Source organism: Oncorhynchus gorbuscha, linkage group LG19, assembly GCF_021184085.1.
Source record: "Oncorhynchus gorbuscha isolate QuinsamMale2020 ecotype Even-year linkage group LG19, OgorEven_v1.0, whole genome shotgun sequence".
NCBI lineage: Eukaryota > Metazoa > Chordata > Actinopteri > Salmoniformes > Salmonidae > Oncorhynchus > Oncorhynchus gorbuscha.
The window spans coordinates 45,088,679-45,115,397 of record NC_060191.1 but is presented as its reverse complement, the minus strand read 5'-3'; the positions used below and the strand labels follow the sequence as shown (position 1 = coordinate 45,115,397).

At 46.4% G+C, this 26,719-nt stretch overlaps 1 pseudogene; it reads left to right on the top strand.

The window, feature by feature from the left end:
* The first annotated feature begins 368 nt into the window (after positions 1 to 368).
* LOC124004997 lies at positions 369 to 25,200 on the top strand (annotated as a pseudogene).
* Positions 25,201 to 26,719: the final 1,519 nt, after the last annotated feature.

Below are 26,719 nucleotides of genomic sequence, written 5' to 3'. Positions count from 1 at the left end.
GTCTCTCTCTCTCTTTCTTTGTCAGTCTCTCTTTCTTTGTCTGTATGTCTCTCTCTTTCTTTGTCTGTATGTCTCTCTCTTTCTTTGTCTGTCTCTCTCTCTCTCTTTCTTTGTCTGTCTCTCTCTCTCTTTCTTTGTCAGTCTCTCTCTCTCTTTCTTTGTCAGTCTCTCTTTCGTTGTCTGTATGTCTCTCTCTTTCTTTGTCTGTCTCTCTCTTTCTTTGTCAGTCTCTCTTTCTTTGTCTGTCTCTCTCTTTCTTTGTCAGTCTCTTTCTTTCTTTGTCAGTCTCTCTTTCTTTGTCTGTATGTCTCTCTCTTTCTTTGTCTGTATGTCTCTCTCTTTCTTTGTCTGTCTCTCTCTCTCTTTCTTTGTCTGTCTCTCTCTCTCTTTCTTTGTCTGTCTCTCTCTCGCTTTGTCTCTCTCTCTTTCTTTGTCTGTCTCTCTCTCGCTTTGTCTCTCTCTCTCTCTCTCTCTCTCTGTCTCTCTCTAGTGGTCGTATGCGTTGGAGAAGCCTAACACTGGTCAGCAGACGGCACGCAGCTCACAGGGACCCCCACCAAGAGGAGGACCATGCAGGTAGAACACACAGATCACCCTCACCAAGAGGAGAACCATGCAGGCAGAACACTCAGATCACCCTCACCAAGAGGAGGACCATGCAGGCAGAACACACAGATCACCCTCACCAAGAGGAGGACCATGCAGGTAGAACACACAGATCACCCTCACCAAGAGGAGGACCATGCAGGTAGAACACACAGATCACCCTCACCAAGAGGAGGCCCATGCAGGCAGAACACACAGATCACCCTCACCAAGAGGAGGACCATGCAGGTAGAACACACAGATCACCCTCACCAAGAGGAGGACCATGCAGGTGGAACACACAGATCACCCTCACCAAGAGGAGAACCATGCAGGTAGAACACACAGATCACCCTCACCAAGAGGAGAACCATGCAGGTAGAACACACAGATCACTCTCACCAAGAGGAGAACCATGCAGGTAGAACACACAGATCACCCTCACCAAGAGGAGAACCATATAGGTAGAACACACAGATCACCCTCACCAAGAGGAGAACCATGCAGGTAGAACACACAGATCACCCTCACCAAGAGGAGAACCATGCAGGTAGAACACACAGATCACCCTCACCAAGAGGAGAACCATGCAGGCAGAACACACAGATCACCTTCACCAAGAGGAGGACCATGCAGGCAGAACACACAGATCACCCTCACCAAGAGGAGAACCATGCAGGTAGAACACACAGATCACCCTCACCAAGAGGAGAACCATGCAGGTAGAACACACAGATCACCCTCACCAAGAGGAGAACCATGCAGGTAGAACACACAGATCACCCTCACCAAGAGGAGAACCATGCAGGTAGAACACACAGATCACCCTCACCAAGAGGAGAACCATGCAGGTAGAACACACAGATCACCCTCACCAAGAGGAGGACCATGCAGGTAGAACACACAGATCACCCTCACCAAGAGGAGGACCATGCAGGTGTTTCGGTTCCTTATGCCATATGATTGGTTAAACCTCCAGAAAAAGTCTTAATCTTTACTTCACCTAAGAAGCCAAACAGTCCCCGAGCCTAAATGAATTAATGAGACAGCTAACTGAGGGCGAATGGGCCGGTGTGAGAGGCAGACGCAAGTGAGGTGAAGTTAACAGGCTATTTTAAAGGGCCAGACTATTCCCCAGGCCTGGGTACTTGTGGCTATACATTATGCTATAAGCCTCCCAGTGTGGACCAGTGACAATGGCTAGCCTGTATAGCAGCCTCCGTCACAGAGTGTGTTTAAACTTCAGAAACCACAAGGTAGCGTTTACACGCGGTCAACACACCCCCGTGCGCACATACACTGTAACGGACACACACACGTGGATAAGCGCATACGCACACACACGTGCACTCTCACCATAGACAACCCTCACTGAGCACTGTTTGCGTTAACCAAACAAACCTGTGTCTTCAGCCATTTATTTTCAGGCTTGCAGTTTTTTTTTCTCTCCCTCTCTTTTAAAGAAAAAGTGCACATCTGCCAATGGTTTGTGAATCAGGCGGCTAAATTTACCACTTCGCGGTTAAACATTTTTATTCCTGGTTGTTTGGTGAGTAAATTTGGGTTGTTAGTGGGGGTTAAAGAAGGATGATGTTTAAACCGTTAAATAAATACCCAGCACACCTTTTACCTGCTGGTGGAAAACCACATTTCATTCATTCATTCACAGGGGAAATGTGGAAGAACATTTTTATCCTAACGGGTGAAAAAAGTAGAAACACACACGCGGACGTACGTTTCCACACCAGGCATTTCTGTCCCCTCCTGTCCTAACCCTAACACACACGCGGACGTACGTTTCCACACCAGGCATTTCTGTCCCCTCCTGTCCTAACCCTAACCCTAACACACACGCGGACGTACGTTTCCACACCAGGCATTTCTGTCCCCTACTGTCCTAACCCTAACACACACGCGGACGTACGTTTCCACACCAGGCATTTCTGTCTTCTCCTGTCCTAACCCTAACCCTAACACACACGCGGACGTACGTTTCCACACCAGGCATTTCTGTCCCCTACTGTCCTAACCCTAACACACACGCGGACGTACGTTTCCACACCAGGCATTTCTGTCTTCTCCTGTCCTAACCCTAACCCTAACACACACGCGGACGTACGTTTCCACACCAGGAATTTCTGTCCTCTCCTGTCCTAACCCTAACCCTAACACACACGCAGACGTACGTTTCCACACCAGGCATTTCTGTCCTCTCCTGTCCTAACCCTAACCCTACCACACACGCGGACGTACGTTTCCACACCAGGCATTTCTGTCCCCTCCTGTCCTAACCCTAACCCTATCACACACGCGGACGTACGTTTCCACACCAGGCATTTCTGTCCCCTACTGTCCTAACCCAAACACACACGCGGACGTACGTTTCCACACCAGGCATTTCTGTCCCCTCCTGTCCTAACCCTAACCCTACCACACACGCGGACGTACGTTTCCACACCAGGCATTTCTGTCCCCTCCTGTCCTAACCCTAACACACACGCGGACGTCCGTTTCCACACCAGGCATTTCTGGTCCCTCCTGTCCTAACCCTAACCCTACCACACACGCGGACGTACGTTTCCACACCAGGCATTTCTGTCCCCTACTGTCCTAACCCAAACACACACGCGGACGTACGTTTCCACACCAGGCATTTCTGGTCCCTCCTGTCCTATGCTTAGACATGGGCTGTTTCCTGTGTATATCAACAGTTAATCCACTCTGGAGTTTACGTGAGTGCCTCCATACCGACGAAACATCTATGAGTGTCTCAGAAAATAGGTATTGTGTGTGTGTGTATGCTGTAGTCTGTTTGTTACAATTAGTTTGTTAGTATTTCAGATGATTTGTAACTCAATGTGTTTGTGGGTCAAGATCTTAGCGGCATGTGCATGTTCCTGTGTGTGTGTGTGTTCCTAAACTGTCTCTCTCTCTCTCTCTCTCTCTCTCTCTCTCTCTCTCTCTCTCTCTCTCTCTCTCTCTCTCTCTCTCTCTCTCTCTCTCTCTCTCTCTCTCTATCTCCATCACCCAGGTGGGTAATGTGGTGAATGATGCGGGGGATGTTCTGGAGTTCAGGGACCAGGTCACCAAAGCCTCTCCGGCCCACGGTCACCCAGTGGTCACCACCTCTCTCCAGTGCTACGCCTCCAGTGCTAACTGGAACACACCTCTCATTTTTGACCTGAAGGAGGGGACCGTCAGCCTCATTATACAGGCTGAGAAGTAAGTCTCTCTTTATCCTTGTATCTCATTCTGTCCCTCCTCCATTTCTTAGTCTTTCCCATCTTGCCTATCCCTGTTGCACCTATCTCCCTGTTGCACCTATCTCCCTGTTGCACCAATCTCCCTGTTGCAACTATCTCCCTGTTGCACCTATCTCCCTGTTGCACCTATCTCCCTGTTGCACCTATCTCCCTGTTGCACCTATCTCCCTGTTGCACCTATCTCCCTGTTGCACCTATCTCCCTGTTGCGCCTATCTCCCTGTTGCGCCGATCTCTGGACCCCCTCTCCTTTTCTTTCCCTCCCCCTCTTTCACTCTGTGTGTGTGTTTGTGAGAACTGTGTGTGAGAGTGCGAGTGTGTGCCATTAGCAGAGCAGGTCTGGCTATGGAAGCCTGACTGCAGTGGGGAACAAAGAGATGGACATTCATCATTCTCTCCTCTGGGTTGTTCCAACTCTTAAAGCACCAGAAAGAGGATTTCAACTCCCACCATCTCAGATTGTTCTGAAATAGTTTCTGTTGATAGAAACAGATAAGATGAGCATTCCTGCAACATTACTTTGTTGAAATATAATTTGATCTCTGAGAAATTACAATAATTCATTGCACCCAAATTGTCCATTTTAATTGATAGGATTCATAATATATTAAATAAATATAGTACCTAACATCTGATTTGGACCAAACTTTTTTATAACAATGAGTAAGACACGAGGATCCAAAGAAATGGTTAAAAGCCCCACTAGGACCCCCCACAGCCCAAGCCAATCCCACCCCAACAAGGAGGTTATAGCATCAGCTCTCTGACAAGTAGAATGGAGCTGTGGCTGAGTATTGTTTGTTCATCCTATGTAATATATTCATCGTATGTAATGTGTTCATCCTATGTAATGTGTACATCCTATGTAATGTGTTCATGTGTTCATCCTATGTAATGTGTTCATCCTATGTAATGTGTTCATCCTATGTAATGTGTTCATGTGTTCATCCTATGTAATGTGTACATCCTATGTAATGTGTTCATCCTATGTAATGTGTTCATCCTATGTAATGTGTTCATCCTATGTAATGTGTTCATGTGTTCATCCTATGTAATGTGTTCATCCTATGTAATGTGTTCATCCTATGTAATGTGTTCATCCTATGTAATGTGTTCATGTGTTCATCCTATGTAATGTGTTCATGTGTTCAAGTAATGTGTTAATCCTATGTAATGTGTTCATCCTATGTAATGTATTCATGTGTTCATCCTATGTAATGTATTCACACTATGTAATGTGTTCATGTAATGTATTCATGTGTTCATCCTATGTAATGTATTCATGTGTTCATCCTATGAAATGTGTTCATCCTATGTAATGTATTCATCCTATGTAATGTATTAATGTGTTCATCCTATGTAATGTATTAATGTGTTCATCCTATGTAATGTATTAATGTGTTCATCCTATGTAATGTATTCATCCTATGTAACGTATTCATGTGTTCATCCTATGTAATGTGTTCATCCAATGTAATGTATTCATGTGTTCATCCTATGTAATGTGTTCATCCTATGTAATGTGTTCATCCTATGTAATGTATTCATCCTATGTAATGTATTCATGTGTTCATCCTATGTAATGTATTCATGTGTTCATCCTATGTAATGTGTTCATCCTATGTAATGTGTTCATCCCATGTAATGTATTCATCCTATGTAATGTGTTCATCCTATGTAATGTGTTCATCCTATGTAATGTGTTCATCCTATGTAATGTATTCATGTGTTCATCCTATGTAATGTATTCATGAGTTCATCCAATGTAATGTATTCATGTATTCATCCTATGTAATGTATTCATCCTATGTAATGTATTCATCCTATGTAATGTGTTCATCCTATGTAATGTATTCATGTGTTCATCCTATGTAATGTATTCATGTATTCATCCTATGTAATGTATTCATCCTATGTAATGTAATCATCCTATGTAATGTATTCATGTGTTCATCCTATGTAATGTGTTCATCCTATGTAATGTTTTCATCCTATGTAATGTGTTCATCCTATGTAATGTGTTCATCCTATGTAATGTGTTCATCTCATGTAATGTGTTCATCCTATGTAATGTATTCATTTGTTCATCCTATGTAATGTATTCATGTGTTCATCTTATGTAATGTCTTCATCCTATGTAATGTATTCATGTGTTCATCCTATGTAATGTATTCATGTGTTCATCCTATGTAATGTGTTCATCCTATGTAATGTATTCATGTGTTCATCCTATGTAATGTATTCACCCGATGTAATGTGTTCATCCTATGTAATGTGTTCATCCTATGTAATGTGTTCATGTGTTCATCCTATGTAACGTCTTCATCCTATGTAATGTATTCATGTGTTTATCCTATGTAATGTGTTCATCCTATGTAATGTATTCATCCTATGTAATGTGTTTATACTATGTAATGTATTCATCCTATGTAATGTGTTCATGCTATGTAATGTATTCATGTATTCATCCTATGTAATGTATTCATGTATTCATCCTATGTAATGTGTTCATGTATTCATCCTATGTAATGTATTCATGTATTCATCCTATGTAATGTATTCATGTATTCATCCTATGTAATGTATTCATGTATTCATCCTATGTAATGTATTCATGTATTCATCCTATGTAATGTATTCATGTATTCATCCTATGTAATGTATTCATGTATTCATCCTATGTAATGTGTTCATGTATTCATCCTATGTAATGTATTCATGTATTCATCCTATGTAATGTATTCATGTATTCATCCTATGTAATGTATTCATGTATTCATCCTATGTAATGTGTTCATCCTATGTAATGTATTCATCCGATGTAATGTGTTCATGTGTTCATCCTATGTAATGTATTCATCCTATGTAATGTGTTCATCCTATATAATGTGTTCATCCTATGTAATGTGTTCATCCTATGTAATGTGTTCATCCTATGTAATGTGTTCATGTGTTCATCCTATGTAATGTGTTCATCCTATGTAATGTGTTCATCCTATGTAGTGTGTTCATCCTATGTAATGTATTCATCCTATGTAATGTATTCATGTGTTCATCCTATGTAATGTATTCATCCTATGTAATGTGTTCATCCTATGTAATGTATTCATGTGTTCATCCTATGTAATGTATTCATGTATTCATCCTATGTAATGTATTCATCCTATGTAATGTAATCATCCTATGTAATGTATTCATGTCTTCATCCTATGTAATGTGTTCATCCTATGTAATGTTTTCATCCTATGTAATGTGTTCATCCTATGTAATGTGTTCATCCTATGTAATGTGTTCATCCTATGTAATGTGTTCATCCTATAGAATGTGTTCATCCTATATAACGTGTTCATCCTATGTAATGTATTCATCCTATGTAATGTATTCATCCTATGTAATGTGTTCATCCTATGTAATGTATTCATGTGTTCATCCTATGTAATGTATTCATGTATTCATCCTATGTAATGTATTCATCCTATGTAATGTAATCATCCTATGTAATGTATTCATGTGTTCATCCTATGTAATGTGTTCATCCTATGTAATGTTTTCATCCTATGTAATGTGTTCATCCTATGTAATGTGTTCATCCTATGTAATGTGTTCATCCTATGTAATGTATTCATCCTATGTAATGTATTCATCCTATGTAATGTGTTCATCCTATGTAATGTGTTCATCCCATGTAATGTATTCATCCTATGTAATGTGTACATCCTATGTAATGTGTACATCCTATGTAATGTATTCATCCTATGTAATGTGTTCATCCTATGTAATGTGTTCATCCTATGTAATGTGTTCATCCTATGTAATGTATTCATCCTATGTAATGTGTTCATCCTATGTAATGTATTCATCCTATTCCCAGTGAGTATGAAATGGTTTTTTTCCTTGTTCAGAGAAATGAGTCACTGAAATTGTTAAGTTCCTACATCCTGATATTACCAGGTTCTGACCACTAGATGGTGAATTTACAAAATGATATATTGATTTCCACAACCTGTAAGCAGTCTATAGATAAGTATTGACAGCAATCCAAATAATATAATAATAATAATAATATATGCCATTTAGCAGACGCTTTTATCCAAAGCGACTTACAGTCATGTGTGCATACATTCTACATATGGGTGGTCCCGGGGATTGAACCCACTACCCTGGCGTTACAAGCGCTATGCTCTACCAACTGAGCTACAGAAGGACCACAAATCATCCTAATGTTTTTTTTAAAATGGATTGTGTAACTCAATGATGTTACCTATAGATGATTTGGATATGAAGCGCAAAAATGCTAATATAGATGCCATTGACTTATTTGGGATTTATGCCACTAATGCTAAAAGTTAGCATTTGAAACAGTTGCCAGGTAAACTAAACCTAATATGCTTTCATGGGTTGCTGTCATACCTTGTCCATAGACTGCTTACAGGGTAAGTGTAACAATATAGCTTCCGTCCCTCTCCTCGCCCCTACCTGGACTCGAACCAGGGACCCTCTCCTCAGCACACATCAACAACCTCCCACGAAGCATCGTTACCCATCGCCCTTACAGAGCAAAGGGAACAACTGCTTCAAGGTCTCAGAGCAACTGACTGCACCGATTGAAACGCTATTAGCAAGCACCTCGCTAACTAGCTTCCCATTTCACATCGGTTACACCCAACCCCCCCCTTTGACTTCACTGAACTGAGAAAAAAACGTCACCAAATTCACTGAGAATACATTACATAGGATGAAGAAACAATACTCTGAGTCACAGTTCTGTGCTGCTTGCCTCTCTGTCTCAGACACTTCCTGTTGGACGGGGGGTCAATGTGTTCTCCTACGAGGGCCGTCTCATCTCCACGCCCAGATTCCCCGGCATGAGAACGGACATCCTCAATGCCCAGTCAGTCTCCCTTAGCAACGCCACCATCGCCATCCGGGACAAGAGCGATGAGAAGGGTGAGTGGAAGGCCAGCCGAGCTGTCCCTTCACTAGTACAATACTAAACTTTGTTGGCCACAGAGCAGGGCGAGATTTGCCTTAATCTTTTTTACTCAATGACATTTACAGCCGTTAAACACATTGAAACATCAGGAGCACTTTGTCAACAAGAGGATGACACTTCACCAGGAGATAAAACGCTGGAGAAATGACTTTAGCAGGACTGGAACAATGACCATTTGCCATCATTATCCTGCTCGCTCTGTCCTCTCCTCTCTTCTTTTCCTCAAATCATCTCTGTTTGGTGCCCTGACGGGGAAAGCCCTGGGTGAAGGGAAGCCTGGGTGATTCACCAACCAACACACAGCAACAGTCAGTCACAGCACACATTACATACTCCTGTTAGTGTGCACACACTGACATGAGAAGACTGTGCATATCTCCACGTGCCTACGTCTTAATCCATACTGTTACATTGAGCAACCTGTTAGGATTGGGGGAGGGTAAGCTGATCCTAGACCTGTGCCTCAGGGTAGCTATGGGTTCGAGTGCCCCCAACAGGCCAGGGTGAAAAGGTCAGGGAGCCATGGAGAGAAGACAGAGAGAAGAATTAGTGGTGTTGAGGGGAAAGAAGAAACTTCATAGTTCAGAGGGAGACATACAGCCTGTGTGGAAAATGGAGTGAGTGCATGTGTGTGAGAAAGAGATGGAGAGAAAGGGGGAGGGTTATGGAGGAAGAACAGGACTGAAAGGGATAAAGATAGAGGGAGTGAATTAGAGAGAGAGAAAAGGAGGAGAAGTGGCCAGGATCAGTAGTTACTGTCTCTGCCAGCACTCCACAGCTCCAAGACAGAGGAGCACTGCACTGGAGCCAGCTGGCTCTGAAACACACGCACACACACACAGTCACACACACGCATATACACCCCTTTTGGGGAGTATGGGCCAGGAGCTGTGGGGTCAGACTGCTGGCACCCCCTTCCACTCTCTTGCCTCCCCCATTTCTCCCTCTTGTCTCCCCTTTCCTCCACCTCTTCCCTCTGAGTTGAGTCTCTTCCCTCTGATCTGGCCTCAATTGTTCCCTCCTAGTCCTCCTGTATACTCAGGGCTGTACTGGGGACTAGAGAGTGTGGAGGAGGAGAGGAGGTGGCCTGTGATTTGGGTGATCATGTGTTGAGAAGAGATGTGTATCAAAAGACACTATTGTAAGTGTATGTGTTATGGGGACTGGTGGGGTTTGACACTGGTGGTTCAGTTTGCCCTGCTTATGTGAACCTGTGTGTGTGTGTGTGTGTGTGTGTGTGTGTGTGTGTGTGTGTGTGTGTGTGTGTGTGTGTGTGTGTGTGTGTGTGTGTGTGTGTGTGTGTGTGTGTGTGTGTGTGTGTGTGTGTGTGTGTGTGTGTGTGTGTGTGTGTGTGTGCCAGATGGAGGTGGTGAAGATAGCTCTGGACCAGTGTGGCCCGTCCAGCGAGAGGAAGATCGCAGTCATAGACAAGAACCGTGACCTGTACCTGACCGCTGTGCACCGCATCAACAGAGAACACAACATCTGCAAGATAGGTAGGAGAGAGGGAAAGAGAGAAAGGGAGGGGGAGATAGATTTCAAACTGCTTTGTGTTGTTAAGCACCTAAAGCCTACCAGATAGATCCTTCTAACCATAACCCACATGCACTATGGTCTACACACCATGTGGTAGAGCTTATAGTTAGTTATTCTGAGTGTAGTCAATAAGAGTGTGTTGTCTGTCTCTATCCTGCTCAATAGGTCCACACCATGTCCTAGAATGACTCCGCTAACATCCTGTGTGGTATTCAGGACACACAGTTCACTGTGTGGCACTATCCCGGTGCGGTCTTCACTGGACCTGCTGGCTAAAACACTCTACATGAAAGACGCCAGGTAACATGTGCGCGCACACACACACACACACACACACACACACACACACACACACACACACACACACACACACACACACACACACACACACACACACACACACACACACACACACACACACACACACACACACACACACACACACACACACACACAACACACACAAACACACACAAACACACACACACAGAAATCAGTTCCCCATTATCGGAAATAAAAGGTACTGCTTCGTCTGAAATGTTTTCATGTTGTGGTAAAGCTGTTTAAAAGAGATTCCTGAGTGGCTGCCCTTCGGCTGAGTGGCTGTGTGTACAGAATGTATTTCTATATCTGTCGGTCTGTCCCCCTCCACTGTGAGTTCAGCCTTGTGGCCCACATCCTGAACTATGTGGGGACCCAGGTGACTGCTCGTTGGTGTACAGCAGTTTACCTACACCACCGTGCTGCATGAGTACAGCGCCTCCTTTCGCTGGGAGGACGCACTGCGCCTCTGCCGCTTTGCCAAGGTAACACACACCTGACAGGAGAGGGGACATTCTCGTGGGGACATTCTATGGTGACTCCCTGGTCCGGTGCAGAATGAGTCTGATCTGTATAGAGCAGAGCACACATCATATTCAACACCAAATACTGTACAAAACACATCTTTAAAAAACGCTTCACATTATGTTGAAAATAGAATAATGGTGTGAAATAATCCAGGGTCAGATGGCTAACACCAGGCCTGCTGCCTCCCTGGCCCTGCCCCTACCCTACCCAGGAGTGGATGGCTGCTGCCTCCCTGGCCCTGCCCCTACCCTACCCAGGAGTGGAGGGCTGCTGCCTCCCTGGCCCTGCCCTGCCCTACCCAGGAGTGGAGGGCTGCTGCCTCCCTGGCCCTGCCCCTACCCTACCCAGGAGTGGAGGGCTGCTGTCTCCCTGGCCCTGCCCCTGCCCCTACCCTACCCAGGAGTGGAGGGCTGCTGTCTCCCTGGCCCTGCCCCTACCCTACCCAGGAGTGGAGGGCTGCTGCCTCCCTGGCCCTGCCCCTACCCTACCCAGGAGTGGAGGGCTGCTGTCTCCCTGGCCCTGCCCTACCCAGGAGTGGAGGGCTGCTGCCTCCCTGGCCCTGTCCCTACCCTACCCAGGAGTGGAGGGCTGCTGCCTCCCTGGCCCTGCCCCTACCCTACCCAGGAGTGGAGGGCTGCTGTCTCCCTGGCCCTGTCCCTACCCTACCCAGGAGTGGAGGGCTGCTGTCTCCCTGGCCCTGTCCCTACCCTACCCAGGAGTGGAGGGCTGCTGTCTCCCTGGCCCTGCCCCTACCCTACCCAGGAGTGGAGGGCTGCTGTCTCCCTGGCCCTGCCCTACCCAGGAGTGGAGGCCTGCTGTCTCCCTGGCCCTGCCCCTACCCTTCCCAGGAGTGGAGGGCTGCTGTCTCCCTGGCCCTGTCCCTACCCTACCCAGGAGTGGAGGGCTGCTGTCTCCCTGGCCCTGCCCCTACCCTACCCAGGAGTGGAGGGCTGCTGTCTCCCTGGCCCTGCCCCTACCTTACCCAGGAGTGGAGGGCTGCTGTCTCCCTGGCCCTGCCCCTACCCTACCCAGGAGTGGAGGGCTGCTGTCTCCCTGGCCCTGCCCCTACCCTACCCAGGAGTGGAGGGGTGCGGTCTCCCTGGCCCTGCCCCTACCCTACCCAGGAATGGAGGGCTGCTGTCTCCCTGGCCCTGCCCCTACCCTACCCAGGAGTGGAGGGGTGCGGTCTCCCTGGCCCTGCCCCTACCCTACCCAGGAATGGAGGGCTGCTGTCTCCCTGGCCCTGCCCCTACCCTACCCAGGAGTGGAGGGCTGCTCTGAGCCATGACGTCTGAGCCCTCTCTAAAAGCCAGTTATTTATGATGAATGGTGTAATTAGCGGCCTGTAATTGCTAGCACATTGTGGGTTGCAGCAGAGCAAAGCAGGGCCAGAGGGACCACAGAACCAGAGCTCTGGTCCCAGGGGAAACACTCAGCCCCCGAGAGGGGCCACACGGGCTGGGGGGCCACAGATCAGTGAATGTGATTTCTCCTTATTGGTTCCCCCCACCATGGCGTGGTAACAACAGGCAGCTTGGGAACTCACTGTCACCCTTTGGAAGTGGGGTGTGTGTGTATCTTAATGTCTTGTCACAGGTCTCAGTGTGTCAAATTTCTTTCCTCATTTCTGTGTGGTCTGTTCTATTGTCTGTTCTATTGGTCTGTCTGTCTGTCTGTCTGTTCTATTGGTCTGTTCTTACAGGTCGCCGTGGTGGGTGGTATGAGGTGATTTGGTAACAAAACGGATGGCACTGTGATAGACTGAATCCAGTTTATAGTTGCGGTGAGTCCCTGTCCTAGATTCAGATCTTTCAGGTGAGAAAAAACATCCCCCAGATAGGCCAGTCGTGTGAGAAACTCGTCAAGCGGTCAGGCAAGTGAAAACTTTAATCTCGTCTCTCAATTTAAAACTATGTGTCAATACTCCTTGACACATATTCCGGTTTGGAGCGAGTGGTCGCATCGGCACTTCGCTCCCGCAGGTAGTATAACTTTTTCATTACATTTCATTACATTTCATTATATTTCATTATAGCACAACGGGTTGATTTGTATAATCTTAGCAATTTCTTCTCAGCTAGCTACATAGCCGTCTTTGTATCAAAGATAATTGCGTAATTATCGTATTTCGCCGTCCTAACGTAGTCTTCACTAGCCAGCTAGCTAACGTCCACTGATTAGCTGCACTGGAGAAACTATTACACTCAACTGAACGACTTGATTAGTGTAGTGTTAGCTAGCTACATAGCTGTCTTTGCTGTCTTCGTATCTTCGTTCCAAGATAATTGTGTTGTTTAGGTTTAGAGTGTGTAGTCTTAGAGTGATTATCTTAATTTACCGAGGTTAGCTAGCCAGCTATTTGTCGTCCTTAAAGTAGGAGACTCTGCTAGCTAGCCAACAGCTAGCCAACAGCTAGCCAACGTCTACCGAATAGACTCACAACCCGGTCGCATTCACAGGTAGTATCACATTTTCATTTCATTTCATTACAGTACAACGGTTTGATTTGTTTGATCGTAGCTAGCTACATAGCTAGCTACATAGCTGTCTTTGTATCAAAGATAATTGTGTAGTCTAGAGCGATTTTCTAGGATAGCTAGCCAGCTATTGTCGTTCTGTTAACGCAACGTAACGTAAACAACACTACTAGCTAGCCAGCTAGCCCCCGAATAGCAGCACTGCAGAAACTATTACACTCAACGGAACGACTTGATTAGTGTAGTGTCAACAACGCACCCACTGCCAGCTAGCCTACTTCAGCAGTACTGTATCATTTTAATCATTTTAGTCAATAAGATTCTTGCTACGTAGCTTAACTTTCTGAACATTCGAGACGTGTAGTCCACTTGTCATTCCAATCTCCTTTGCATTAGCGTAGCCTCTTCTGTAGCCTGTCAACTATGTGTCTGTTTATCCCTGTTCTCTCCTCTCTGCACAGACCATACAAACGCTCCACACCGCGTGGCCACGGCCACCCTAATCTGGTGGTCCCAGCGCGCACGACCCACGTGGAGTTCCAGGTCTCCGGTAGCCTCTGGAACTGCCGATCTGCGGTCAACAATGCAGAGTTCATCTCAGCCTATGCCTCCCTCCAGTCCCTCGACTTCTTGGCACTAACGGAAACATGGATCACCACAGACAACACTGCTACTCCTACTGCTCTCTCTTCGTCCGCCCACGTGTTCTCGCACACCCCGAGAGCTTCTGGTCAGCGGGGTGGTGGCACCGGGATCCTCATCTCTCCCAAGTGGTCATTCTCTCTTTCTCCCCTTACCCATCTGTCTATCGCCTCCTTTGAATTCCATGCTGTCACAGTTACCAGCCCTTTCAAGCTTAACATCCTTATCATTTATCGCCCTCCAGGTTCCCTCGGAGAGTTCATCAATGAGCTTGATGCCTTGATAAGCTCCTTTCCTGAGGACGGCTCACCTCTCACAGTTCTGGGCGACTTTAACCTCCCCACGTCTACCTTTGACTCATTCCTCTCTGCCTCCTTCTTTCCACTCCTCTCCTCTTTTGACCTCACCCTCTCACCTTCCCCCCTACTCACAAGGCAGGCAATACGCTCGACCTCATCTTTACTAGATGCTGTTCTTCCACTAACCTCATTGCAACTCCCCTCCAAGTCTCTGACCACTACCTTGTATCCTTTTCCCTCTCGCTCTCATCCAACACCTCCCACACTGCCCCTACTCGGATGGTATCGCGCCGTCCCAACCTTCGCTCTCTCTCCCCCGCTACTCTCTCCTCTTCCGTCCTATCATCTCTTCCCTCCGCTCAAACCTTCTCCAACCTATCTCCTGATTCTGCCTCCTCAACCCTCCTCTCCTCCCTCTCTGCATCCTTTGACTCTCTATGTCCCCTATCCTCCAGGCCGGCTCGGTCCTCCCCTCCCGCTCCGTGGTTCGATGACTCATTGCGAGCTCACAGAACAGGGCTCCGGGCAGCCGAGCGGAAATGGAGGAAAACTCGCCTCCCTGCGGACCTGGCATCCTTTCACTCCCTCCTCTCTACATTTTCCTCCTCTGTCTCTGCTGCTAAAGCCACTTTCTACCACTCTAAATTCCAAGAATCTGCCTCTAACCCTAGGAAGCTCTTTGCCACCTTCTCCTCCCTCCTGAATCCCCCACCCTCCTCCCTCTCTGCAGACGACTTCGTCAACCATTTTGAAAAGAAGGTCGACGACATCCGATCCTCGTTTGCTAAGTCAAACGACACCGCTGGTTCTGCTCACACTGCCCTACCCTGTGCTCTGACCTCTTTCTCCCCTCTCTCTCCAGATGAAATCTCGCGTCTTGTGACGGCCGGCCGCCCAACAACCTGCCCGCTTGACCCTATCCCCTCCTCTCTTCTCCAGACCATTTCCGGAGACCTTCTCCCTTACCTCACCTCGCTTATCAACTCATCCCTGACCGCTGGCTACGTCCCTTCCGTCTTCAAGAGAGCGAGAGTTGCACCCCTTCTGAAAAAACCTACACTCGATCCCTCCGATGTCAACAATTACAGACCAGTATCCCTTCTTTCTTTTCTCTCCAAAACTCTTGAACGTGCCGTCCTTGGCCAGCTTCTTGATCCAAATCAGTCAGGTTTCAAGACTAGTCATTCAACAGAGACTGCTCTCCTCTGTATCACGGAGGTGCTCCGCACTGCTAAAGCTAACTCTCTCTCCTCTGCTCTCATCCTTCTAGATCTATCGGCTGCCTTCGATACTGTGAACCATCAGATCCTCCTCTCCACCCTCTCCGAGTTGGGCATCTCCGGCGCGGCCCACGCTTGGATTGCGTCCTACCTGACAGGTCGCTCCTACCAGGTGGCGTGGCGAGAATCTGTCTCCTCACCACGCGCTCTCACCACTGGTGTCCCCCAGGGCTCTGTTCTAGGCCCTCTCCTATTCTCGCTATACACCAAGTCACTTGGCTCTGTCATAACCTCACATGGTCTCTCCTATCATTGCTATGCAGACGACACACAACTAATCTTCTCCTTTCCCCCTTCTGATGACCAGGTGGCGAATCGCATCTCTGCATGTCTGGCAGACATATCAGTGTGGATGACGGATCACCACCTCAAGCTGAACCTCGGCAAGACGGAGCTGCTCTTCCTCCCGGGGAAGGACTGCCCGTTCCATGATCTCGCCATCACGGTTGACAACTCCATTGTGTCCTCCTCCCAGAGCGCTAAGAACCTTGGCGTGATCTTGGACAACACCCTGTCGTTCTCAACCAACATCAAGGCGGTGGCCCGTTCCTGTAGGTTCATGCTCTACAACATCCGCAGAGTATGACCCTGCCTCACACAGGAAGCGGCGCAGGTCCTAATCCAGGCACTTGTCATCTCCCGTCTGGATTACTGCAACTCGCTGTTGGCTGGGCTCCCTGCCTGTGCCATTAAACCCCTTCAACTCATCCAGAACGCCGCAGCCCGTCTGGTGTTCAACCTTCCCAAGTTCTCTCACGTCACCCCGCTCCTCCGTTCTCTCCACTGGCTTCCAGTTGAAGCTCGCATCCGCTACAAGACCATGGTGCTTGCCTACGGAGCTGTGAGGGGAACGGCACCTCAGTACCTCCAGGCTCTGATCAGGCCCTACACCCAAACAAGGGCACTGCGTTCATCCACCTCTGGCCTGCTCGCCTCCCTACCACTGAGGAAGTACAGCTCCCGCTCAGCCCAGTCAAAACTGTTCGCTGCTCTGGCCCCCCAATGGTGGAACAAACTCCCTCACGACGCCAGGACAGCGGAGTCAATCACCACCTTCCGGAGACACCTGAAACCCCACCTCTTTAAGGAATACCTAGGATAGGATAAGTATTCCCTCTCACCCCCCCCTTTAAGATTTAGATGCACTATTGTAAAGTGACTGTTCCACTGGATGTCATAAGGTGAATGCACCAATTTGTAAGTCGCTCTGGATAAGAGCGTCTGCTAAATTACTTAAATGTAATGTAAATGTAATGTAAATGTAATTGTCTCATGTCGATCTTGTTGTCTCGTGTCTGTCCGGTTGTCTCGTGTCTGTCCGATTGTTTATTCAAATAAAATTGTATTTATCACATGCGCCAAATACAACAGGTGTAGTAGACTTTACAGTGAAATGTTTACTTACAAGACCCTAACCAACAAAGCAGTTTTAAGAAAGTACTTTTTTTTAAAGTAAGGAATAAGAATAACAAATAAATAAAGAGCAGCAGTAAATAACAATAGTGGGGCTATATACAGAGGGTACCGGTACAGAGTCAATGTGTGGAGGCACCTGTGTCGTGGTAATTATGTACATGGAGGTAGAGTTATTAAAGTGACTATGCATATATAATAACAGAGAGTAGCAGCAGCGTAGAAGTGGGGGAGGCAATGAGTCTGGGTAGCCATTTGATTAGCTGTTCAGGAGTCTTATGGCTTGGGGGTAGAAGCTGTTTATAAGCCTCTTGGACCTAGACTTGGCGCTCCAGTACAGCTTGCCGTGCTGTAGCAGAGAGAACAGTCTATGACTAGGGTGGCTGGAGTCTTTGACAATTTTTAGGACGTTCCTCTGACACCGCCTGCTATAGAGGTCCTGGATGGCAGGAAGCTTGGCCTCGGTGATGTACTGGGCCCTACGCACTACCTTCTGTAGTGCCTTGCGGTTGGAGGCAGAGCAGTTGCCATACCAGGCAGTGAAGCAACCCGTCAGGATGCTCTTGATGGTGCAGCTGTAAAACCTTTTGAGGATCTGAGGACCCATGCCAAATCTTTTCAGTCTCCTGAGGTGGAATAGGTTTTGTTGTGTCCTCTTCACGACTGTCTTGGTGTGTTTGGATCATGTTAGTTTGTTGGTGATGTGGACGCCAAGGAACTTGAAGCTCTCAACCTGCTCCACTACAACCCCGTCGATGAGAATGGGGGCGTGCTCGGTCCTCCTTTTCCTGTAGTCCGCTATCATCTCCTTAGTCTTGATCACTTTGAGGGAGAGGTTGTTATGCTTGCACCCCACAGTCAGGTCTCTGACCTCCTCCCGAAAGGCTGTCTGATTGTTGTCGGTGATCAGGCTGTTGTGTCATCGGCAAACTTAATGATGGTGTTGGAGTCGTGCCTGGCTGGGCAGTCATGAGTGAACAGGGAGTACAGGAGCGGACTGAGCACGCACCCCTGTGCGGATGTGTTGTTATCTACCCTGACCACCTGGGGGCGGTTCGTCAGGAAGTCCAGGATCCAGTTGCAGAGGGAGGTGTTTAGGGGTGAAAGGGCAGTGTGGAGTGCAATAGAGATTGCATCATCTGTAGATTTGTTGGTGCGGTATGCTAATTGGAGTTGGTCTAGGGTTTCTGGGACAATGGTGTTGATGTGAGCCATGACCAGCCTTTCAAAGCATTTCATGGCTAGAGACGTGAGTGCTACAGGTCGGTATTCATGTAGGCAGGTTACCTTCGTGTTTTTGGGTACAGGGACTATGGTGGTCTGCTTCCAGACTCAGACAGGGAGAGGTTGAACATGTCAGTGAAGACACTTGCCAGTTCGTCAGTGCATGCTCGGAGTACACTTCCTGGTAATCCGTCTGGTCCTGTGGCCTTGTTGACCTGTTTAAAGGTCTTACTCACATGGGCTGCGGAGAGCGTGATCACACAGTCGTCTGGAACAGCTGTTGCTTTCATGCATGTTTCAGTGTTACTTGCCTCGAAGCGAGCAAAGTTATTTAGCTTGTCTGGTAGGCTTGTGTCACTGGGCAGTGCTCAGCTGTGCTTCCCTTTGTAGTCTGTAATAGTTTGCAAGCACTGCCACATCCAACGAGTGTCGGAGCCGGTGTAGTACGATTCAATCTTAGTCCTGTATTGACGCTTTGCCTGTTTGATGGTTCGTCGGAGGGCATAGCGGGATTTATTGTAAGCTTCCGGGTTAGGGTCTCATTCCTTGAAAGCGGCAGTGCTACCCTTTAGCTCAGTGTCAATGTTGCCTGTAATCCATGGCTTCTGGTTTGGGTATGTACGTACAGTCGCTATGGGGACGATGTGCTCGATGCACTTATTGATAAAGCCAGTGACTGATGTGGTGTACTAGTCAATGCCATCGGAAGAATCCCGGAACATATTCCAGTCTATGCTAGCAAAACAGTCCTGTAGTTTAGCATCTGCTTCATCTGACCACTTTTTTATAGACCGAGTCACTGGTGCTTCCTGCTTAAATTTGAGCTTGTAAGCAGGAATCAGGAGGATAGAATTATGGTCAGATTTGCCAAATGGAGGGCGAGGGAGAGCTTTGTAAGCGTCTCTGTGTGTGGAGTATAGGTGGTCTAGAGTTTTTTTCCCTCTGGTTGCACATTTAACATGCTGATAAAAATGAGGTAAAACTGATTCAAGTTTCCCTGCATTAAAGTCTCCGGCAACTAGGAGCGTCACCTCTGGATAAGCATTTTCCTGTTTTCTTATGGCGGTAGACAGCTGACCGAGTGCAGTTTTAGTGCCAGCATCGGTTTGTGGTGGTATGTAGATAGCTACGGAAAATACAGAAACTCTCTAGGTAGATAGTGTGGTCTACAGCTTATCATGAGATTCTCTTCCTCAGGTGAGCAAAACCTTGAGACTTCTTTAGATATCGTGCACCAGCTGCCGTTTATATATATGCATCAGCCCCCGCCCCGTGTCTTACCAGAGGCTGCTGTTCTATCCTGCCGATAGGGTGTATAACCCGCCCGCTGTATGTTATTAATGTCGTCGTTCAGCCACAACTCAGTGAAACATAAGATATTACAGTTTTTAATGTCCCGTTGGTAGAACATACATGCTTTCAGTTCGTCCCATTTATTTTCTAGCGATTGAACGTTAGCTAGCAGGACGGATGGCAAAGGCAGATTAGCCACTCGTTGCCTGATCCTCACAAGGCACCCTGATCTCTTTCCGCAAAATCTTTGTTTCCTTCTTGAGCAAATGACGTGGATGAGGGCCTGTTTGGGTGTTTGTAGTATATCCTCCCCATCCGACGTATTAAAGAAAACTCTTTGTCCAATTTGAGGTGAGTAATCGCTGTTCTGATGTCCAGAACCTCTTTTTGGTCACAAGAGACGGTAGCAGCAACATTACGGGGCGGCAGGTAGACAAGTGGTTAGCGTTGGGCCAGTAACTGAAAGATTGATAGATCGAATCCCTGAGCTGACAAGGTACAAATCTGTCATTCTGCTCCTGAACAAGGCAGTTAACCCACTGTTCCTAGGCCGTCATTATAAATAAGAATTTGTTCTTAACCTCTCTGCGCACAGAACCCGTTAGCGGGATGGAATTCGACAACATACGATGATCGCTACATAAATAGTCTTATTAAACATTCATGAAAATACAAGTGTCTCACCTTTCGAAAGCCTAGAATCTTGCTAATCCAACTGCGTTGTCAGATTTAAAAAAGGATTTACTGAGAAAGAATACGATGCGATTATCTGAGGATAGAGCCCCATAAAAAACAACTATTTCAACCAGCACAGGCGTAACAACATCACAAACTGCAATAAAATAAATAGTTTACCTTTGACGATCTTCCTCTGTTTGCAATCCCAATGCTCATTGTTACACAATGAATGGTCTTTTGTTTGATCAAATCCATTTTTATAGCCTAACACGAAACATTTTGTGAACCGCTGGTGTCGTGAATTCCGTCTCATTCCATTCCATTCTCATTCCATTCCATGACTTTTCCAGTCATGTTTGGTTTCATTGCAATCAACTGGTTTGTTTGCAACACAACCAAAAAGATGGGTCATTTCGCGGGACGTATTGACTGAAAGAAACCGACAACAAGTAATGACATCATTGTGCACCAATGATATGACCGCTGTTTCGTTGATTGGCTGTATTTTAACCCAATGACCAGGGATCATCTTGAAATCTAGCTGGGTAGACAGCCAATGAGCTGAGGTAAACGGCAATATGTAATGTTTATGTGTTGGAAGACCAACTTGTGTCGTAAAGAGGGTAATTTGCCATTGAAGTTTCATACCGGAAGGAGCAAGGATCAGTATGGCGACTAAGTCAGGGAAAGCTAAATCTAAGTCTAGATATACAGATGTACACAGAATTTGAGAAGAAATTGATCGGGAAAATGAGACAGAGATTGTTGGAGGACGATTCATTTAGCGATTCCCAAATGGAGGAATATTTTTTGAACAGAGAGGACATCGTTTTGGACTGGTAAGTTTTTCTCATGCCAATGCCGTTGTTTGAAATTAATAATATAAAATATTATTTCTGAAATGAAATACCCTATTTGAGGCTGTTGAGGGGAGGGCAGGCCCATAACAATGGCCAAAGTGAAATGGAGACAGTAGATACAGCTGGTCTGTTGTAATATAATAAAGACTGTAGATCTAGCTGGTCTGTCATTTACATTTACATTTAAGTCATTTAGCAGACGCTCTTATCCAGAGCGACTTACAAATTGGTGCATTCACCTTATGACATCCAGTGGAACAGTCACTTTACGATAGTGCATCTAAATCTTAAAGGGGGGGGGGGTGAGAGGGATTACTTATCCTATCCTAGGTATTCTTTAAGATTTAGATGCACTATCGTAAAGTGACTGTTCCACTGGATGTCATAAGGTGAATGCACCAATTTGTAAGTCGCTCTGGATAAGAGCGTCTGCTAAATGACTTAAATGTAAATGTAAATGACAGACCAGCTAGATCTACAGTCTTTATTATATTACAACAGACCAGCTGTATCTACTGTCTCCATTTCACTTTGGCCATTGTTAGCTAGCTAAATTGTCATAAATGTTTAATGCTTTTCGACCTATCCCCAAATTAATGTAATTGGTTCAGAGTTTGTTTTGATATTTAACCTGCGTGTTGTGATCGCGTTTGGTGTGGGGATGACAAAATAAATGTATGCAAGCTGGAGCATGCTCACAGCCGGGTTGGGTTCCGCGTCATCAAGGGAGAGCTGAAATAAACAGTAACACGGAACCCAAACTGACTGGTGTGTTAGAACTGACTTCTAACATCTTGGCCACGTTCTGTTATAATCTCCACCCGGCACAGCCAGAAGAGGACTGGCCACCCCACATATGCTCTCTCTAATTCTCTCTTTCTTTCTCTCTCTCGGAGGACCTGAGCCCTAGGACCGTGCCCCAGGACTACCTGACATGATGGCTCCTTGCTGTCCCCAGTCCACCTGACTGTGCTGCTGCTCCAGTTTCAACTGTTCTGCCTTATTATTATTTGACCATGCTGGTCATTTTGAACATTTGAACATTTGCTCTTATCCAACATCTTGGTCATGTTCTGTTATAATCTCTACCCGGCACAGCCAGAAGAGGACTGGCCACCCCACATAGCCCGGTTCCTCTCTAGGTTTCTTCCTAGGTTTTGGCCTTTCTAGGGAGTTTTTCCTAGCCACCGTGCTTTTACACCTGCATTGTTTGCTGTTTGGGGTTTTAGGCTGGGTTTCTGTACAGCACTTTGAGATATCAGCTGATGTACGAAGGGCTATATAAATAAATTTGATTTGATTTGATTTGATTCTATTTTAGCCCTTCTATTTTAGACATTATTTGCAGTTTTACTTTAGTACCTTGTTGAAAACAGGATGGATGTTTTTCATATTCTGTACATGCTTCCTTCTTTTCACTCTGTCATTTAGGCTGGTATTGTGGAGTAACAACAATGTTGTTGATCCATCCTCAATTTTCTTCTATCACAGCCATTAAACTCTGTAACTATTTTAAAGTCACCATTGGCCTCATGGTGAAATCCCTGAGCGGTTTCCTTCTACTCTGGAAACTAAGTCAGGAAGGATACCTGTATCTTTGTAATGACTGTGTGTATTGATACACCATCCAAAGTGTAATTGATAACTTCACCATGCTAAAAGGGATATTCAATGTCTGCTTTTTTAAATGTATTTTTCATAGGTGCCCTTTGCACGGCATTGGAAAACCTCCCTGGTCTTTGTGGTTGAATCTTTGTTTTAAATTCACTACTCAACCTGAGGGACCTTACAGATGTTTGTATGTGTCGGGTACAGAGATGAGGTAATCATTCAAACATCATGTTAAACACTATTATTGCACACAGAGTGAGTCCATGCACCTCATTGTGACTTGTTCAGCACATTTTTTTACTCCTATTTAGGTTTGCCATAACAAAAGGGTTGGATACTTATTGGGTAAAGAAATTTCAGCTTTACATTTTTTATTAATTTGTACATAATTACACTTTGACATGATGGGGTATTGTGTGTAGGCCAGTGACACAACATCTCAATTTAATCCATTTTAAATTCAGGCTGTAACACAACAAAATGTGGAAAAAGTTAAGGGGTGTGAATACTTCCGGAATGCACTGTATGGAAGAAGGAGCGTCACCACTTTAAATAGCCACCCCTCCTCCTTCCTCCCCCATTTCTGGTAAGGGTTTGGTCTTTCGTGGCCGTTTGGTGTGGTTTTTCCCGGAGTGGGAGGAGTGTTGTGGGGAAGTCCTGTCAGCCAGGTATGGAGGATTAGCCCCTTGTGGATACTTTTCATGGCACTGATTGTTGGTAACAGACGCACGCACACAACACACATAGACACACACATGCTGATAGACCTGTACACAAACAACCATACTGTACACAGTCACACAAACATGGGCAGCCCAGCAGTGTGACTAAATCCCCAGCCAGGCTCTAACAGTGAGCCAAAACCACAATCTCTCCTCTGATTGGAGGATACTGGCCCATCTCTCTCTGACCAGCATTTAGTGGCTTTAGCAAAGGATGATTTTGTTGTTGTCTTCACAGTTTTATGGCCAATGTTGTTTTTCTTAATGAAGGATTCAGATGACAGGATGCATCAGGATGTTGTTCTGGGCTTTGCTTTCAACGGTAATGTTGAGTGGCGTAGTTTGAGTGTGACTAAGAGTGAATGGGAGTGACATTATAGTGACATTATGTCTGTGTGCGTGTGTGCCTGCATGTGCCTGCATGTTTGTCTAAGTACGTCTCCATGTCCTGAATCAGTTTACAGGGTGTGTGTGTGTGTGTGTGTGTGTGTGTGTGTGTGTGTGTGTGTGTGTGTGTGTGTGTGTGTGTGTGTGTGTGTGTGTGTGTGTGTGTGTGTGTGTGTGTGTGTGTGTGTGTGTGTGTGTGTGTGTGTGTGTGCCCTGCAGAGTGACACTAACGAGGCGTCCTGTGTTGTGAGGATGAGCAGACTGGTAATGGGAAGAGTGTCCATGTGGAGACGCCAGTGTAATGGACCTCCCATCCCTCTAATAACACACAGCCCTCTTCTCTCAGTGCCCCGTCCCTTTAATGACCCAGGCGAGCAGGGCTAAGCTAGCCCCCCTGTGCAGGGCCTTGTGGTCAGGGCTGGGCCACGCGCTACGCCCCGGCGCCACCACCAGCCCGTAAGGCTGAGCAGCCCCCCCCACCCCGTGACAAATATCCCCATATCCCGGCTCACTGTCCCCTGGCACTCATGCCTGCTCCCTATCATGTGTGGATGTGTGCGTTTGTTTGTGTGTGAGTGAGTGAGTGCGTGTGTGTATGCGTGCGTACGTGGTGTGTGTGTTTATTTATGCTAAGACAATGTGTGCATGGCAAATGTAATTTCCTATTTGCTTAATGTCTGTCTCTGTTTCTATAGGACCAGTTGCTGTGGGTGTGTCTCGCTGGCATGGCAATGGCCAATAGGGACATGACGACAGTGGAGGTGGCCTACGCTGCCATTGGAGAGGTAAGACCCTCCATCAATCTCTTTCTCTCTCTCTTTCTCTCTCCAGGTGGTTATGGTGCAGTATATTAACTCTATCAAGGATCTGCCATCTAAGGAATCTTTAGTGGCCCACATGTTACTGTCCACTCTGCTACAGGCTGGTCTACCAAGCCATACAGGTCCACATCAACCTCTACAACTGGGACAGGTGTGGGGGTGTGTGTCTGTCTCTAAATGTCTGTCTGCCTGTGAATCTGAATATTTCTGTCTCTCTGACATGCCTTTCTGTTGGTCTGTCTGTCTTACATATGCGTCTGTGAATGGGACTGAAAGGTTCATGTGTCCTCAGGGCGTTGGAGCTGGCAGTAAAACATAAGACCCATGTGGACACAGTGCAGGCCTACAGCCTGCAAGTTCCTGCAGGACTTTAGCAAGAAAGAGACCAACAAGAGGTTCATGCAGTACGCTGACAGGTTAGGATATGTCATTGCTTTTGACTGTCATATAGTGAACACTAACCAGTTAGTAATAGTAATAGTATTAGTAATAGTAAGGACTTCTTCTTCTTCTTCTTCTTCTTCTTCTTCTGTAATAGTAAAGACTTCTTCTCTTTGAAACTAGACAGGATTTTGTTACAAGAGGTAATGTGCACTTTCTATCAAACTATGTCCCATTAGACTGACCCACTTCTCTAATCCCCCCCCCCTGATCAGGTGGAGGTGAACTGGGAAAAGATCCAGGTTAAGGAGAGAGAGAAGGCTGCCATCACCTCTGTTGGGAGCAGCTTGGCCTCTCGACTCTGACCCTTGACCCCACACCTCTGACCTCATCCAGGGGCCAAATGTACAACATATTTTCAAGTGTTATTTTTGTGTTTGTGTTTTTATAAAAAAATATATTTTTACAATTTAACTTAAATGCCTTATTATCTTAGAATGTACATATGTAGACGTTTAATAAATACATATTTATCAGATCGATCAACTCTGACTTATTTTTATCTCAACTGCTATTTCAATTCAATGCAGTCAGCCCCAGCCCAGTCCGTTTGAACTAGTAATCATAGGCTGCTTGAGGGACGGAGTGGTCTAAGGCACTGCATCGTAGCGCTAGAGGCGTCACTACAGATCCCGGTTCGATCCCAGGCTGTGTCGCAGCCGGCTGCGACTGGAAGAACCATGAGGCGGCGCACAATTGGCCCAGAGTCGTCCGGGTTAGGGGAGGGTTTGGCCAAACGGGATGTCCTTGTCTCATCACGCTCTAGCTACTCCTTGTGGCGGGCCGGGCGCATGCACAGTGACTTGAGTTGTACAGTGTTTCCTCCGACACATTGGTGGGCTGGCTTCCAGGTTAAGCAAGCAATGTGTCAAGAAGCAGTGTGACTTGGCCGGGTCGTGTTTCGGAGGACGCATGGCTCTTGACCTTCGCCTCTCCCGAGTCCATATGGGCATTGCAGCGATGGGACAAGACTGTTACTACTACCAATTGGATATTGTGAAAAAGGGGTAAAGAAAACCTTTTAAAAAAGAGTAATCATAGATATTTGTGTTTATATTAAGGCTTTTACATGTATTCTCTGTGGTGGTGGGAAACAGCTTCCTCCGCTGACAGCGGTCCAGCCCATAATTTGCCATTACACCCTATCGATCTCCACTTCCAACACACACACTCAAACACAGCCCCAGTGTGGAAGCCAGGAGCAGCAGGATAGATCCCTGTTATTCTGGTCTGGACACCGGCGCTCCTGGGTTCCTGATGGATACAGGATGATGGCTAATGGGCGCAGTAGAGGAGCAGTCTAGGGCTGCTTGTCATACACCATTACAGAGCAAGACTGAATCATT